Here is a 16,346-nt window from a genome sequence, read left to right as displayed (position 1 = left end):
GGAAGGCCCCTCATGGTGCTGCTTGAAGTCCTGGATCCAGCCGCACTTGAAATCCACTCTCAGACTTTGCAGTTGTGTGAACCAGGGACGTCTCCTCTTTCCCTCAGCCAAAGTTCCTGCACTCCTAAGAAGCTGCCCGGCCCTCTTGGTCAAACCACCTTGTGCACAAACCAGTACTTTCATGGATAAAATCTTATCAAGACATACTCGCAGACCAAACTATCTGGGCAAAGGCCCTCGGCCTGTCCAATGGGGTTTTCTGTCCCCTCAGCCATGGCGATGGGGTGAGGACAGTCAGGCGAGAGGGCAGTGAGCCTGTTTCACTACAGATTTTACAAAGTCATGCTCCTGCCTTGAAAACACACTCAGATATAACAATCGATGAAAAGCAACACCAACTTTTCCCTGTTGACAAGTTCCTGCTACATAGAGGCTGCATTATGCTTTTTTAAAAAAATGGTGTCTTTTCTCTGAGACTCATGGCGGACACTGGGCTCTACCTGTCACACCTACGTCTGGGGACCTGCAGCAGTGGCGTCTTCTCAAGGCCCATTCCCCAGCCAGGGTTCAAAGGGGCTTGGCTGGAGCAGAAATCAACCATGTTGGACAGGGAGAAAAAAAAACAAATGAAAAGCAAAGGCAGCTCCCCACTGCCCTGGGTGGCACTGGGGAGCAGATGGGGGACCAGCCGCCACCATGGTTTTGCTTCCACTGGGAGCAAAAAGGAGCAAGCAAAACCGAGGTGCTATAACCGGGTTTGAGTGTCTCAGTGCAATGATATCATGCTAATTGCTGGCTTTGTGTTCCATTTGGCAACTCGTTAAAGTAACTGAACAAAATATAACTAATGAACAATGATAATGAAGTTCATAATGAGCCCCTGGAAACACTTGATATGGAAAATATTTCAGATGCCTTATTCATGGGAGGGAGGCCAATTCGGAGGTGGGAGTGAAACCCAGGAATGGTTTCTCTGGTTCAAAATGAATGAAGTCCCCCTGCCAAACCACTCCCCTAGAAAGATGCATGGGCCACACCCTGCCAGGGGGCCGGGTCACAGGAGCTGGCGTAGGTGCTCCGGAGAAAGAGAATACCTGCCATCACCCTCTGTCCAGGCAGGGCCTCAACCAGGAAGGGCCTCGCCAGGCCCTGAGACAGTGACGCCAGAAAGAGGGGGCCACCCTGATTCTTCCTGTCCACCTCGATTCAAGATTAACCATAGCTGGAGGGGCAGGAGCCCGGGCCCACGAACCCCGACGGGCAAGACTATGTGGGGGCCACTCCCACGCTGGCCAGGCAAACCTCAAGCACCCAGCAGTAAGGTGAGGCTGGGGGAGCCAGCACCTTGGCCAAGCCATCAGAGCACGAAGTCAGCACCCCAGCAGCGGGGCTCGACCCAGAGAACTCGGCATTGGCTGATTCTACCATAAGCTCCTAACCAAACTGAGAGATGAGGGATGATCCGACAGAGCAAAGTGAGGGGCAGGTTGCAAAGTGGCATGGCATCTGGGGTCGATGCCTTGGCAGACAGAGACAGACCCAGGGGGAGCTTTGGAGTAAAGGGGGCTAAAGAGACATGACAACTGATGGCAGCAGGAGGCCTCAGGCTGTCTTTTGCCATATGGGATGTTATCAAGATGGCCTGTGACATCTAAAAAGGGTCAGGAGATTAAAAATAATCACATTCGTGTTAATTTCCAGATTTTGATCACTGAGCTATGGGGGTGAAATGGACCATCCTTGTTTTTAGGAAACAAGTACTTTTTAGGAAACAAGATGAAGTATTTAGGTATAAAGGGGCAAATGTCTACACAACTGACAACTCAGAACAAAGATACATACGTGTGCGTGTGTGTGTGTGTGTGTGTGTGTAGAAAGGATAAAGCAAATGTTGTATAATGTTAACATTGAGGAATCTGAATGAAGAATAATCAGACATTTTTTGGACTATTTGTACAACTTTTCTTGTGTCAAAAAGAAAAAATGAAAGAAAAAAAGAATGCAGAGACCTGATTCCCAGCATCCCTTTGTGACTTGGGCAGGCAATGGGACACAGTTCTGGCCAGGAACTGCAGGGGAAGGTTGCTGGGGCTCTTTCTAGGGAAACACATTTGCCTCTAGAAAAATTAAAGAGAGCCACAACTCTTGTACCACCCCCCACTCACACAGATGTGTGAGGATGTGATGTTGTAGCTGCAGCAGCCATTTTGTCACCATGAGGACAGACCAAAACAACCTCACAGAGATAGTGCCCCAAGGCCCCATTTATCAGGCCACTTGAGATGGTTAAACTCCTGTACTCACTGACTCCTTGCCCTCGGAGAAGTCTGTTCCTGTGGCAAAGCATTCAGAGATGTATCAGGCTCTCTGAGTTCTCACCACATCCCCAGGCCTCCGCCCAGGGAACCAGGGCCCCTCTGCTCTTCGATCCAACAAAGAATCTGGGGGCTCTGCTGCCAAAAGGGGCTCAGCCCAGATAGACCACCGGGTCTTTTGTCACCAGTTAATTGCTCTGGCCGGGAAACACTACACATCACTCATACCCACCAATGTCTTCTCTCTTGCAGTTTCTCCTCCAATGGTTTCCCCTTCTCCAACCCTGTTACACACACACACACACACACACACACACACACACACCAATTTGTTGGTCTGTGCTAAGTGTCCTTTCAATTCCCTTAAAGACTAGGCTTTTAAATAGCAAAAGCTGTGCAGTAACTTCTTTATCTGCCTGTCTCTTTCTGTCTGTGCTCTTATAAATCTTCCCTGATGCAAAGTACATGGGGTTCTGCAGCTGTCTGACAAGGGGATGGGCCAAGGAAAGGTAGGAAAATGAAGGAGGGGGAGAAAGTCATTTAATTTGGCAAATAACATTATCCCTTCTCCTGTCAAGCTCTGAGGCCATCGCCGCCCTGTGCAGTGCTACCTCTCCCGTGGATGACCCCTCCCTCCCTACCCAAAGACACTCTCAGGTCTCAGTCCATGAGGCACACAGTTCCCTGTCCCAGCCTCTGCTCAGATGGCATCCACCCCTCGAATGCCTCCCTCCTCCTAGCCTGCATTTGAGGTGCAGGGAAAGAGCATGTACCAGTCAGGAAAGACTATGTTCTGCTGCTGTAACAAACAACCCCAAACATCAGTGGCTTTAAACAGCTATGGCTGATTTCTCATTCCCACTGCAAACTGGAGGTCGGGGAATCTTTCCACCATCATTATTAGAGACTAGGCTGGCGGGGTGGCCCCATCTCAAATGCTCCCCAGGGGAGAAGAGCTCCACTGGGTATTTTGTCACCAGTTAAAGGCTCTGGTGGGGAAACACTACACGTCACCACTGATCAGAACTCACTGGCCTCTGCAGAGCACGTCACTTGTTCTTGGGTCCCCAGTGCTCTTACTCTCGAGGGCTGGGTTCTGCCATTGTGTCTGGGCCATAAATTCCTCAATGTAACCCTAAAAAAAAAATCAATGCCCGGGCTTTTCTCCAGATCAATAGGATCAGTATCTCTTGAGGTAGGGCCTGGGAATCAGTATTTTATCATTGCAACATAAAATACATGCAGTCCAGGGCACAAGTTGTAAGAGTATAGGTCAATTCCCATTACACATGTATTAATTTACGTAATCCCCACGTGCATCAAGACACAACATTCCCTGCACTCCAGAAGTTTGTGTCTTAGTTTCCTGAGGCAGCCATAACACCCCCCAAAAAAATCACTTAATTTGACAAATAATATACTCCCTTCACTTGCCCGTGTGGACCAACAAAGGTCCACAATCTGGGTGCTTTAAAGCAACAGGAACTCATTCTCGCTGGGTTCTCAAGGCAAGAAGTTTGGATTGAGGTGAAGGCAGAGCCGTGCTCCCTCTGAAGTAGGGGGGTCCCACTTTGCCCCCCTGGCTCTGGCGTCTGCCCCTCGCCCTGCCCGCACCTTCACGCGGCCCCTCCCCCGCACCTGGGTGTCTTCCCTCTGCCTTCTAAGGGCAGCAATGGCCTCACCTGAACCTCCTCCACCTGCAAAGACCCTGTTCCCAAAGGCCATACTCACAGGTGCTGGGGAAGGACTTGGCCACACCCTTCCGGGGGACCCGATCTGACCCACAAGAGGCTCCCCCGTGGAACCCAGCGGGTTGCAAAGCTGCCCCGGTCATTGAACTGTGCAGCCAGGGTCCAGTCTGGCGTGTCTTGGGGAAGGCTGGCTAACTCCCCATCTAAAAATAAACCTCAAGCCAGAGATGGAAGATTAAGAGTCATGCTGTCACCTTGACAGAGTAGCTAATAATGCCTCGGCGGGCAGAGGTCCATCCATCACGGGCCCCCCAGCCTTCCCCGCCAGGAGCTGGGGTGCAGGGCAGGACGGGCTGCCCACTGCCTGAGTCCAGGCCCCCAGGTCACAGCCCCCACTCCCCCGGGCAGCTCCCTAAACTGGGGACATGAAATCCAACAGCCAGGCAGAGGGCCTGGCCTGCCTGGATTCAATATGCAAGGTCAGCCATGCAAGAAGCCAGGCTTAATAGAATTGTCACAGCTATGTGGCAGCCCTTTATTACACGCCTTTGCTGTGTCTGAACATGAAAGCAATTATGGGATACATACTCTGGCAAGAACTTGAGGTCCCCATCAAGTGGCAAAGAGAGACACTGCGGAGTCAGGTTATTTTAAAAATGAAAAAGAAAAGAAAAATAAAAAAAAGGGAGAAAGAGAAAACCACAAAAGACACATTCATTATGAAAATCTGAAAATTTCCACTTCTCTAAGAATCGCACATGAAGACTCAAGAGTCGGGATCCTTTTGAAAGTTCCATTGTCTTAAGGAGTATAAATAGCATCTTTAAAAAACCCAGTTTCAATCAAGCTAGAATAATGGGAAGTACCATTCATGCAACGTTCTCTTTTAAAATTTCATGCCATATGAATTGATTCTCACTCCAAATCTAATTAGAGGCTCAAGCATATGAGAGAGTTTGCGACTTGGAAACCAGATATGGGTGATTGATCTTTTTCACTGCATGGTCTTTTTTTTTTTTTTTTTAATCAATCTAGACATTCAGGAACTACATAGAAAAGGACCACAAAAAGAGGTTTATCCAAAGAGGGAACAGCAACAGGGAAGAGCTGCCCACTCTGAGCTAGGAGGGCCCCAGGGTGGTGGAGACCCCAGGTGAGCATGTCGACCCCCCCCACTGGGTTGCTGGCTTCAGCCGAGAGGTGCCCATGGTCCAGTGGCCACAGGGACCGCGACTGGCCCAGGTAAGGCCCCACCAGGCAGACCAAACCTTCCTCTAGGGCATAGCTCTCAGCTGCGCGTGACCTCCGTGCACAGATGTCCACAGTCACCTCCTTCAGAGAAAATGCCCAGTGCGGCTGCACACAAAACAAGGGAGTGTGGGGCATACATACACATATATAGATTTATTCTATTACATTCCTTATAGCACTTCCTCCAACATTTTGTAATCCAGAAAAAAGGGATTCAAATGGCCTTGTGTCGCTGACAGTCAGGAGCCCATGCCTGCCTGTGCAAGACCAGTCACCCACCAGACTCAACCAGGAACCAGAACTGCTTCTCATCCCACCAGAGAGCGCTGGGTGCAAATTTCCTTTGTGGAGCCCAATGCAAAGGAGCCATGGTTGTCTGAGTAATTTCTTGAACACACAGGATTTCCAGTACAGACGCACGTGGTGAAAAGGCACACAAGCCAGTCCGGTTCAGAAGTCCTGGAGCTCAGGGATGTTTTGGAACAAATTCAGGGTCTCGTGGTTGGAGAAGGTGCCGCAGTGTTCTATGCTCTTCCCCGCGGTGATCTGCTTCACAGCCACTTCCATCTTCTTGCTGTTGAGTGTTTACTGCAAGGAAGAGGCGGGAGACACGAAAGAAAGAAAGAAAGAAAAGCATTTAAACCCGACAAGGGAAAACCCCCTCAGCTCTGATGTCTAGGCACCTCCAAATCCAAAGAGGACGGAGCTCACAAGGGGCGGCCGGGAGTAAGTGGCTCTCAGCTCCGTCACCCGCCCCCGCAGGCTGCACGATATGCTGCAAATGTGCCCACATGCCCTGGGCGGACAGCTGTGCCCTCTCCACTGGGGGGAATCTGTTCTGCTGAAAACTGATCTCAAGGTCCAATCCTTAACCCCCAGCTCGCAGCAGCCCGAGCACGTCCCCGTGCGCCCCCAGCCCGGCGGTCCAGGGAGGCAGGCGATTTCAAAGCTGCAGGGAGCTTCGCGGGGGCACACGCGCCTTTCCAAGGCTGTGCAAGCAGCGGCCCCGCCGGAACCCACCTGGCTGTGTCACCGCTGGCTGGCGTGCACGGCAGCACCCCCAGGACCCTGCCCCCATGATCCCATCTGGACTGGAAAATAATGGTAAAAGCGCCTCTTTTTCGGTCTTCAAGGCATATCTGACCTGAGTGGAAATCCACAACTCATGCCTGAATCCTAAGAGGCATCCTAAGGAAGGCGGCTTCGCATGACGTCTTCTGGGGTGACGTGTGCCCCCATCCCTGGGTGACTGGGCAAACTACCCCCCTCTCTGAGAGGGGGCAGCTGCACTGGCCCCAGGGCTCATGCACACAGCTCACACACGGGCCTGGCACACCGTGGCCTGCAGTGAACACCAGCTCAGCTCTGCCAGCGGATAAATGGAAAAATGTGGAATATGCCTCAGTGATAAGAAGAAATGCAGCGCTGCTTAATGCGACTGCATGGATGAACTCGAAGCCACCATCCGGGGTGGAATAAGCCAGTATGCCAGACACAAAAGGAGAAATGCTGTGTCAGTCTACCTACATGAAATATCTACAACTGACAAATTCACAGAGATGGAAAGGAGATTAAAAGCTACCAGGGTCTGGGGGAGAGGGAAATGAGGAATTGCTGCTTAAAGGGGGTATAAATTTTACTAAGGTGCAGTTGCTTAAAATGAAGATTAGCTACTGCTATTATTTCAAGAGTGAAAAATTAGACTCCACCTACCTGTAACTAGAAAGGAAGCCTCATCTGAGACCCCACCAAACACCCACAGAATATTCCCACACACTGTGTGAGATGGTGGCAATCCTTCCCACGGTCAAACCCGCTGCCCTCGCGGAGGCCCACTCGAGTTACCCGTATGTTTGCTCCATCTCTGACCAAATGGGTTTTCAATGGCACTGGGGCACTTCCGGACCAGGAAACTCCTAAAGCGACAGCCAGATAGAGCTGCCAGCACCCTGGTGTCTTGCCACACAGGAACTTTTTTTTTCACCTAAGACATAATTGAAATTCATTCACTGGAAAAATCGGGCTGATGTGTGCACTAAAGAAGGACCTACATAGTGGCTTCCAGTGGGCTGTGCATCTTCCTGACTCAGTGTTGTCAGCCTCTCCCTGGCCTAGAAATGCAAACGTCTCGGGTGCAGAATGAGCTCCTGAGATTTATCCAGAAGCCTCAAGTGTGCCTAAGGGGAGCTAATGACTTATAACTTCTATCAGCAGATGAGATAAACAAGGCATTGTTTTAGCAGAATCCTGCTCCCATGTCCTCTGGTGAGACGGCATCTCTCAGCTTCTGCCCAGGCTTCCTGGATAGGAAAAAGGTCCCCGTCAGGAGCACTGCCGTCGTCTCAATTCAACTGTGACATGGGAACAAGGGTCTACAGTCATCGGGGGTTGGGTCCCTGGGCCCTGCCAGCCTGGGACGCTCAAATGCTCAGAGCCTGGCCCCTTGGCTGGGACCGACCCAGAGCCCTGGAGGTGGGGTTAAAGAGAGGGGGAAATGGTCCCAGCGACCTGGCAGCACCCCCACCTTCTTGGGTTTCCTCATCTGTAAAATGGGAGAAAAAAGAGAGCCTGTCCCACATCAGCAGGGTGTCAGGAGGGCCAGCGTCACAGCTCATTCAGTCATTCACCCCGTCACAGCTCATTCAGTCATTCACTCCATCACAGCTCATTCACTCATTTACACCACCACAGCTCATTCAGTCATTCACCTCGTCACAGCTCATTCACCCCATCACAGCTCATTCACTCATTTACACCATCACAGCTCATTCAGTCATTCACTCCATTATAGCTCATTCACTCATTTATGCCATCAGAGCTCATTCAGTCATTCACTCCATCACAGCTCATTCACTCATTCACCCCAACACAGCTCATTCACCCATTCACCCCAACACAGCTCATTCAGTCATTCACCTCAACACAGCTCATTCACTCATTCATGCCATCAGAGCTCATTCAGTCATTCACTCCATCACAGCTCATTCACTCATTCACCCCAACACAGCTCATTCACTCATTCACCCTGTCACAGCTCATTCACTCATTCACCCCATCACAGCTCATTCACTGGGCCGTACAAGCCGCTGCAGTTTGCCAGGCAGTGTGCGGAGCTCTGGGGAGAAGGGGTGACCTCCAGTGGCCTGAAATCTAGACAGAAAATTACAGACGAGATGCAATAACCCAACACCTGCAGTGATAAAAGCAAGAAAAAGCAGCACAAGGGGGCCGAGGAGGAGGAAGGAGGCTATTCTGAGCAAGAAGTTAGGGAAGGCATCAGTGAGGAGAGGGGACTCTGAGGGAGAAGCAGCTGGGATGAGTGGGAGAGGCCTCTGAGCATGCTGCGGGCAGCAGGAGCAGCGGGCCCCGTGCACAGGCAGGCAATGCCCTCTCCCAACAGGGGCCGCAGCCGCCGCACGCAAGGGGGCAGGAACCCGGGCTGGGGACACTATGGTGCCACCCGAAGGCTCGCCCCAGCAAGAGGTGGCGGGGCCTGGGCAGGGCAGGACAGCCCACACATGGAGGCCCGCAAATGGAGGCCCACCCGTCTCCAGGACCACAGAGATTCTCACCAAATGCGGCAAATGTCAATCGGCCAAGGGAACAGAGGGGATGCTGCCCACAGCCCAGACACGAGCCGCACAGCGCCCACCACGCAGCGCCCCACAGAAAGCCAGGTCGGCCAGCAGCCCTCCTGACCCACACAGGCTGGCACGCCATCAACCTTCCCTGGTGTGCCACGCGTCCAGTTTCCACGAGGCCCCTCCTGCACCCCGATCAGTGAGCACGGGGTCCCAAATCCTCAAATCTCAGGCAACCCTCAAAGGGACTTCACAGACCACCAAAGCAGAAGGCGCTCTCTGGGGGATGAGTGGGGAACTGAGGTGGGTACCCCAGCAAGGCCGACAAGAACCGTGATGAGAATGGAAAGAAACATGATTATTTTCCTCTCTTTCTAATAAACTGCACTCTATCTCCTGATACAATTTGGGAATAATCATTTTGGCACAAAGGAGACAGGCTCATTCTCAAAAAAGAAAACAAAGAGGACAAAAAGTAAACAGCTAATTCCATGGAATGTTCCAGATGCAGACAGAACTCACTGAAGGAAAACCCGAGATCTTCATAAGGCATTGATTCAAGGCATATCTTCTCTCCCTGAGAGGGACAACATCTCCATGGAGAGCCACAAACCCAAAATAAAGCTGGAAAGCTCTCAAGTTATAAGGCTCTTCTTGTAAGTAATTGTGTTAATTAGATTCAGTTGTCAACTTGGCCAGGTGAGCATACCTAGTTTTGTTGCTGCAGACATGAGCCAATGGTACGTGAACCTCATCTGTTGCTAATTACATCTGCAGTCGGCGAGGAGGCGTGTCTGCTGCTATGAATGACGTCTGACTTAATTGGCTGGTGCTTAAATGAGAGAGTCCAAGGTAGCACAGCCTAAGCAGCTCGGCATTCCTCATTTCAGCACTCAAAGCTCAGTCCAGGCCTTTGGAGATGCAGAAAGAAGTCACCCTGGGAAAGTTGTTGGAACCCAGGGGCCTGGAGAGAAGACCAGCAGAGACCATCCTGTGCCTTCCACGTAAGAAAGAACATCAATGGAAAGTTAGCTGCCTTTCCTCTGAAGAACTAACAAAATAAATCCCCTTTCATTAAAAGCCAATCCATCTCTGGTGTGTTGCATTCTGGCAGCTAGCAAACTAGAACAGTAACCAAAAGGAAAAAACACATATATGGACACTGTACCAACCAAGAAGCCATACTGGAAATATGGACAGGTGCTGGAAGAACAGAGAAGCAGATGCCCATGTGGTAGGATAAGTAAACAAATGAAGAGGCTGGGTAAAAGTCAACCCTCCAGGGGTGCTCAGGCACCTACACACAGTAGGTGCTCAGGCACCCACACACGGTTGGAGCATAGGGACTCAGGCACTGCACACAGTAGGGGCAGAGATACCCACACACAGTTGGTGCACAGGTACCCACAGATGGGACACTCAGGCACTGCACACAGTAGGGGCAGAGGCACCTGTACATAGCACCCCATAGGCACCCACACAGAGTAGGGACCCAGAGAAACCTACACACAGTAGGTACATCATAAGCACCCCCACCCCATCACATTCCTGGATATACTGTCTCGACGTTAGAGTCATTTTCTAATGCACAAAAGAATGCCCTCCCCTGTTCTGGGGCTTTCAGAGTCGAGGGGACCACATGGCCCCCCTACTTCCCAGGCTGCAGCCCTCATATTGGCACCACTCCTGGACAACACTGATAACCAGCTCTGCACACTGACCAGTTAGGGCTTTCTCTGCTCTTCTCCTTAGGGAGCAAATTCTCCAAGGGCTTCACATGCAAACTGCAGGAGACTGTGGGAAGATGGCAGAGCAGGAAGCTCCAGGAAAGGGCCCCTTCACGAGATAACCACTGAACTGACAGCAGCTGTCTGAATCAACTCTCCTGAAACTCTGGAGTCAGAACACTGCACAACATGGGGAAAGCTGGGGGAAGAGGCCCATCAACCACGGTAGCTGTCAGTGAATTTCAGCCTCCAGGCAGCCACCACCCCTCATTCCCACCACGGAGCAAGGAGCCATGAGTGCAGCTTGCTTATGACACAGTGGGCTGTATGGACCGACACCCAAAACAGAGGGGTGTGGTCTGATTGCTGATCTCAGCTCTTTGTCAGCTACCTTGTAAGAGCACAGATGTCTTAAAAGGGCAGCATCTTTTTTCCACTCTCTTTTCTCTTTCCATTCCATGTTTTGAAGTAAAAACAATTTGGAAAAGTCACAAATTGAAGGCTCAAACCCTTAGCAAAAGTGGCAACAAAAAACCCTAGCAATCCCAGAGGAGCAGGAGTAGATTTCCACAGTCATAAGAAGATAATATTCAGAATGTTCAGTTATCAACACAGAAAGCAACAGGAGAGTAGGAGCCAATCACAGGGAAAAATAATTTGCCAGAAATCACCCCCAAGGAAGCTCATACACAGGAACTATTAGTCAGACTTTAAATAATTGTATAAAATATGTTCAGTGAGCTAAAGGAATCCATATGCAAAGAACTAAAGGAAATTAGGAGAATTGTATCCTAACAAAATGAAGAACTATAAATTATGAAGAGAAACAAACAAATTTTAGAGCTGCAAACAATAGTAACTGAAATGAAAAGTTCACTGGATGGAGTCAACTGCAGATTTGAACAGGCAGAAGAAAGGACCAGCAAACTTGAATGCAAGACAACTGGAATTATACAGCAGAAAGAAAAACAATGAAGAACAATTAACAGAATCTGAGGGCCCTGTGGGACACCACCAAGTGTGCCAACATATGTATCTTTGGAGTCCCAGGACAATAAGAGAGAGAGAGAAAAGGGCAGAAAAAGTATTCAAAGAAATAATGGTCCAGAAGTTCCCAAATCTGATAAAGACACGAATATATACATCCAGGAATCTCAAAATAGCCCAGCCTGGACAGACTATGAGAGGTCTAAACCAAGGTACCTTAGAGCAACACTGTAAAAATTCACAGGCAGATTCTGTGATTCTGAAAGCAGCAAGAGCGACATGTTGTGTACGAGGGATCCCCAGTTAGATTAACAGCGTGTTTCTCACCAGAGACCATGGAGGCCACGAGACAGTAGGATGGCACATTCAAAGTCCTTGAAGAGCACTATCAACCAAGAATTCGATATCTGGGCAAAATTATCCTTTAAGAATGAAGGAGTCTGCATGTATGTTAGATTTCACAATAAAAAATGTTTTTAAAAACTGAAAGGAGAAAATAAGAGATTTACAGATAAACAAAAGCCAAAAGAGTTCATTACCAGAAAACCTACCCTACAAGAAAACGCCATAGGGAGTCCTTCAGGATGAAATAAAAGGATACTAGACAACAACTCAAAACCACAAGAAGAAATAAAGTGAAAATGTTATGGCTGACTCTCCCTTTATCCAAGCTATGGATAGATGAGTAAAAAAATAAGGACAAATAAATAAATAAATAATAGGGGGGAAAGGGATAAGAAATTTGGGTAGACTGCAATACTAGTGGTCAGTGAGAAGGAAGGGTAAAGGGTAGGGGATGTTATGGGGTTTTCTCTTTATTTCTTTTTCTGGAGTGATAAAAATGTTCTAGCAATGCTCATGGTGATGAATACACAAGTGTGATGACACTAAGAGCCGCTGACTGCACACTCCGCATGGAACAGTCAGACTGTGTACTCTGGATGTGGACAGGTTTCTCAAAAATATTTTTAAAAAGAAGAAATAAAAGTACTTTGATGTGAAACTGCTTTTTTCCCCTATAAGACTTAAAAAACAAATACATAAAAAAGGTATTTAAAATCTACGTTAACAGGCATAATAAAATCTGCGACAATAACAATATACAGGGGGAAGGATGGCGATACATAGGAGGAGGAGAGAGTTTATACTACTGGAACTAGGTGAATACTAGTCAAACTATGTTATTACTTTAAGACATTAATGGTAATTACAAAGATGACACTTATAAAATAACTAAAAATTATAAAGTAAAAAAAAAGGAATCAAAATGGAACACTACAAAAACAGCTACTAAATGCCCAACTGAAGAGAACAAAAACCACGTGGGACATACAGAAAATGAACAGCTAAATGGCAGAAGTAAGCCCTTCCTCTCAGTTATTGTCTTAAATGCCAATTGATTAAACACCCCAGTTAAAACAAAGAGATTGGCAGACTGGACAAAAAAGCTGGATCCATCTGTATACTGTTAGTAAGAGACTCATTTTAGGTTTAAAGACACAAAGAGGTTGAAAGCAAAAGAGTAGAAAAGATATTCCATGCAAACCACAACCAAAAGAGAGTCAGAGTGGCTACACTGTCAGACAAAATAGATTTTAAGTTAAAAAGATTACAAAAGACAAAGAAGGATGTTATATATTGATAAAAGATTAAATCCACCAAGAAGAGAAAAATGTATAAACGTATATGTACCTCACAACAGAGCTCCAAATGATATGAAGCAAAAACAGACAAAACTGAAGGGAAAAACAGTCCAATTATATAATAATAGTTGGAGACTTCAACATACATTTTCAATAACTGACAAAATATCTAGACAAAAGATCAGCAAGGAAACAGAGGGATTGACTACCCAGTATACATAAGGAACTCCTATAACTCAACAAAAAAAGACAAACCACCCACTTAAAAAGTGGGCCAAGGTCAACTCAACAGGTGAACTCACTGCCCTCCCCCTATGGGGCCACGGCTCCCAGGGGTGTAAATCTCCCTGGCAACATGGACAGAATTCCTGGGATGAGCTGGGACCCAGCATCAAGGGACTGAGAAAGCCTTCTTGACCAAAAGGGGGTAGAGAGAAATGAGACAAAATGAAGTGTCAGTGGCTGAGATATTTCAAATAGATTCAAGAGGTTATTCTCATGCATTATACAGATATTCCATTTTAGTTTATGGTGTATTGGAGTGGTTGAAGGGAAGTACCTGAAACTGTTGAGCTGTGCTCCAGTAGCTTGATCTTAAAGACAACTGTATAAAGATACAACTTTTAAGTCACTGTGTGATTGTAAAAGCCTTGTGTCTGTTGTTCCTTTTATTCAGGGTGTGTACAAATGAGTAAAAAGTATGGATAAGGAATAAATAAATAATAGGGGGACAAAGGGTAAAATAAATTGTGTAGATGGAAATTGTAGTGGTCAATGAGAGGGAAGGGTAAGGGGTATGAGATATATGACTTCTTTTTTTTCTTTTTATTTCTTTTTCTGGAGTGATGCAAATGTTCTAAAAATGACCAGTGGTAGAGAGAATGACAAGAAAGAAAGTCATGAGATTCTGAGAGAGCAGACTGCCAAAGAACCACGAAGCAGAGAGTCTACCAGTCAGCAACTTTTGGAGATGAAGAAGGAAAATGCTGCCCAGGGAGCTGGAGAGGAAGATAGCAGATGACACCATGTTTGCCATGTGCCCTTCCAGCAGAGAGAGAAATCCTGACCATGTTCACCATGTGCACTTCAACTTGAGAAAGAAACCCTGAACTTCATCAGCCTTCTTGAATCAAGGTATTTTTCCCTGGATGCTTTAGATTGGACATTTCTATAGACTTGCTTTAATGGGGACATTTCCGCAGCCTAGAAGCTGTTAACTTGCAACTTATTAAGTTCCCCTTTTTAAGAGCTGTTGAGTTTCTGGTATATCGCATTCCAGCAGCTGGCAAACTAGAACAGATGTTGGTTCTGGAGTGTGAGATGCTGCTGTGGTTTGGAAATGCCAAACATATTGGAACAAATGGCTTTTTACATGGATAATGGGAAGATTTTGGAAGAGCTGTGAGGAGCTTGATAGAGAAGGCCTAGAATGCTTTGAATAGACTGCTGGTAGAAATGAGGACTCTAAAAATACTGCTGATAAGACCTCAGACAGAAATGAGGCACATGTTATTGCAAACTGGAAGGAAGGTGATTCTTGTTTTAAAATAGCAGATAATCTGACAAAATTGACTAGTGGCTTTGCCTGGAGGACAGATTTTAATTTAAAAGTCATGAACCTGTTTCTCCGCCGGCACTCCCGCCGCCAACGAGCCCTCCTCTTCCTCTTTCTCTGCCGGTGCTCCCACGGCCATCTAGCCCTCCTCTTCCTCTTTCTCCGCTGGCAGCGCTCCCGCCGCCATCTTGCCCTTCTCTTTCCCCTTCTGCTCCGGCGGCGCTCCATCCACCATGTTATCCCTCCCTTTCTCCTCCTACGCCAGCGGCTCTCCAACCACCACTGTGCCCTCTTCTGCCTTCAACGGCTCTTCTGCCACCATCCTCGAAAACCTTGCCATTCTCACCTTTCCTCCTCCAGAACAGCTACTAGGGGAGTAGAAACGATACAGAACAGCTCCTGGAATCATGACAGAGATCAAAAAGACAGCGTACCCCATCCTGGAATGGTTGACTGGCTGGGAGAATACCACACCGGTGAGATCGCCGAGGGGCGCGGGCTTCCCTGGGTGGGGCAGCAAGTGGCCGGAGTCCCTCCCTTCCTCCTTCCCTGGCCAGCTGGCAGAATTGGGCAGGTGGTCCCCGCAAGCCGTGGTGGCTGGTGCCCCCACCAGGTGCAGCACCCGGGACCAACTGAGAGAATTGGATCGGAAATCCCCAGGCCATGGAGAACGGTGACCGGGGGGGTCCCTTCCAAACACGTGACTCCCCGGTTCGGCTGGGAACGGTGCACTCTCCCGGGCCGCGGCAGCTGGTGCCCTCCTGCCACACTTGGCACCCTGGGCTGACAAGGAAATTCGGATGGGCGCTCTCCCAGGCTGCGGCGGCCAGCAACCCTCCCCACATTCGGACCCCTGGGCCAGCTGGCACTCTTCCAAGTCACTTCGGCAGGCAAACCTCCCCCACGGCGAGATTTTCCAAAGTTAAAGGACCCACAGCACCTTTCACTGGTGGGACCCGCAGACAAACGTGTGCCACGAGCGCCACCTACTGGGAAGAATAAGAAAAACAGAACCCAGAGATTTCACAGAAAAATCTTTCAACCTGTTGGGTCCAACACCCAGGGAAATCTGACTAAATGCCCAGAGGCCAGCAGAAGATAACGGATCATGCTCAGAAAATTGAAAATATGGCCCAGTCAAAGGAACAAACCAATAGTTCAAATGAGATACAGGAGCTGAGACAACTAATGCTGAATATACGAACAGAAATGGAAAAACTCTTCAAAAACGAAATCGATAAATTGAGGGAGTACATGAAGAAGACATGGGCTGAACAAAAATAAGAAACAGAAAAACTGAAAAAACAAATCACAGAACTTATGGAAGTGAAGGATAAAGTAGAAAAGATGGAAAAAACAATGGATACCTACAGTGATAGATATAAAGAGACAGAAGATAGAATGAGTGATTTGGAGGATGGAACATCTGAATTCCAAAAAGAAAGAGAAACTATCGGGAAAAGAATGGAAAAATTTGAACAGGGGATGAGGGAACTCAAGGAAAATATGAAGCACACAAATATACGTGTTGTGGGTGTCCCAGAAGGAGAAGAGAAAGGAAAAGGAGGAGAAAAACTAATGGAAGAAATTATCACT

The sequence above is a fragment of the Tamandua tetradactyla genome, chromosome X (genome assembly GCF_023851605.1).
Source record: "Tamandua tetradactyla isolate mTamTet1 chromosome X, mTamTet1.pri, whole genome shotgun sequence".
Lineage (NCBI taxonomy): Eukaryota > Metazoa > Chordata > Mammalia > Pilosa > Myrmecophagidae > Tamandua > Tamandua tetradactyla.
This window is presented reverse-complemented; position numbering follows the sequence as displayed.